We start from the raw sequence: 2,500 nt of genomic DNA on the forward strand, positions 1-2,500 counted from the left end.
TTCGGAAAGCATTTACGGATAATGTTCAGGAACTCTCTCCCCACATTGGTTTTCACGTTTTCGTTGTAGGGTGGGTTGAACCAGATGATGTTACGCTTCCTTTGCCGTCTCCCTTTCTTTGGAGCCGTTGGTCTAATATAATTAAGTTTGTAAACATATCCACTGTCGCTCAGCGCCTTTTGATATACGGGGGCTGCTTCATTGAAGACTTCCTCACTCGAAGAAATTTCTGACAGTCGCTTGTTGATTCCTTCAGGAATGTTCTTTAAGATGATTGGGGGGTGGTTGGATTTGATGTTGACGTACTGTAACACGTTGTTTGGTTTCATGTATGGTATGTGCTTTCCCGTGTTTAGGTCTAGGGTGACATCAAGGAAATTGACCACTTTCTTGTTGGCTTCGATCGTAATTCGTAGGTCGTTCTCCTGGAATGTTTTGCAAATGTCCTTCTTCATATTTTCAATTTGCCTTGGTGTCCCTTTGACTATGCCCAATCCATCATCTCTGTATAAACCAAAGGATGGCCCATGTTTTGCTTGCAATAGCGAAAGCATGTAACATACCACTAATTCACATGATTCTGCCCCATCGAAGCTCCCCATCGTTACATCGAAACCGGTGTTATTACCTTTCTTCCTCCAGGGCTCTTTTCCTTTGAATACTACTGTGCGTTTTGCGTGGATGATGATGTCTTTCTCGCAATCTTGTATGGTGTTAAACTGCTTTGCGAAGTCAATAGCTTTTAATAGTAGCTTTTCTGTTATGGATGGATAAAATTCCACGATATCGAATCCAATGAAACATCCGTTCTGCTTGTCGGGGAATGATCTGAACCATTCTAGTACTTCTCTAGTGCTTTTCCACAGGTTTATTTCGGTTGCCTTTACTATGTTCTTTACCAATCTGTTTAGTATAACTTTGCTCACACGCCCTATCTCCGATTTCGTTGGACTTATTAATCTGCATGCCGGCACGTTTGGGAAGTTTGGCTTGTGGTCTTTAAGGTTGATGAATACTTCTTTTTCTGCTAGACATTCTATAGCAATTTGTCTTGCTTCTCTGTTGATGGAGAGTACTTCGCTCTCGCTCGTTTTCTTGTAGGTATTCATCAACCTTAAAGACCACAAGCCAAACTTCATCACACCGGTAGGGTGTGATGACCACTACACCATCAGGACAACCACGCTGGCAACGCAGCTATCGAGACAGTGAATTGGCCTATCGTGAGTATCCCGGGATTCTTTCACGGGTGGGATGGGAAAGCCTATATATATATATATATAGACAAGGTTAATTTGGGAACAGAAATCAGCACAACGGATCATTTTGTAAAAGGTTCCTTAAAACTGAAGTACATAATAGAAGCATTTGTAAGATCAAGACCATTTGAAAAATTCATTAATTTGAATGTATAATTATTCATTAATTGTCATGTTATTAATTTGAAGATGAACTAGTTTCAAAGTTCTGGGTGGACTGTTTTTAGGAAAAACGAACTTTCTATGTGTCTTTACAAAGGGACATATTTTGGTGAATTATGAAACATCTTTAACTTATCTTTGATCCTTGATATTCATAACAATATTTGATAATATTTGTTATCAGAGAATCAAAGAAACATTTCCTGTAGAATAGTTCCAAAAGAATGAAACTCGAATCCAAAAAATAAATGTGTTTTTTCAGCGACCGGAATAGTCTCTCCCATGTCATCTTACCTTACCTTTCCAGCTGTTTTACGAACAAACTTTTCATCATCAAAACCAGCTTGCGAAATATCGATTCATTTTCGGACATAGCATGCACGCCAAAGCACTACAATGCATCCTCGTAGCTTTGAAACTACCGTGGAGCACTCGTCCTAGATATGAATCGATGGCAGTATGGAACAAAGAGTTATGGAGGAGAAAAATCAGCAGCAATAAGTAGCTTTTTCTAGATATAAGTAATAATTGTTTTTTTGGAATAATTTGCTTATGTTTAAACAGGGATAATGAAAAGGTAGACACTTAATGATTATTTATCTTCAGTCCACGATATTTTTCTTTCGTCTTATCCATCTATAAAACTCTTCAGGTGAATTCCGAGTTGAAACACCCCACCCTTCCCCCTCCCCCCTTTCCTTCCCTCTTCCTCTTACCTAACTTAAATAGTTCCTACCGATTACTCTGTGTTAAGTTTGTAAATGATGGTATCACACCTTGTAAAAAAAAAAATGCCCTTTTGTGTAGCTGGGAAAATATCAGAAAACCTCATAAAACTTTCATGTAATTCTCAAACTGTCATAGAGGGTTGTAGCGCTACGAAAAAAAACTAGTTTAATAACCCGACGTTTTAATTTTGATTACGGAAGAAAACATCAAATTCGACATCTTTCAAGAATCAGAACTCATTCGGTTTAGTTCTTGATAACACCTTTAGGAGTTTTGAGGAAAGACAGAAAAAACTGCGCTGGAAGCGACATTAAATTGCCAACTTGTCCAAGTGAAAAGTTACAAAGTAC

This window comes from Montipora foliosa, unplaced genomic scaffold (genome assembly GCF_036669935.1).
Source record: "Montipora foliosa isolate CH-2021 unplaced genomic scaffold, ASM3666993v2 scaffold_425, whole genome shotgun sequence".
Classification (NCBI taxonomy): domain Eukaryota; kingdom Metazoa; phylum Cnidaria; class Anthozoa; order Scleractinia; family Acroporidae; genus Montipora; species Montipora foliosa.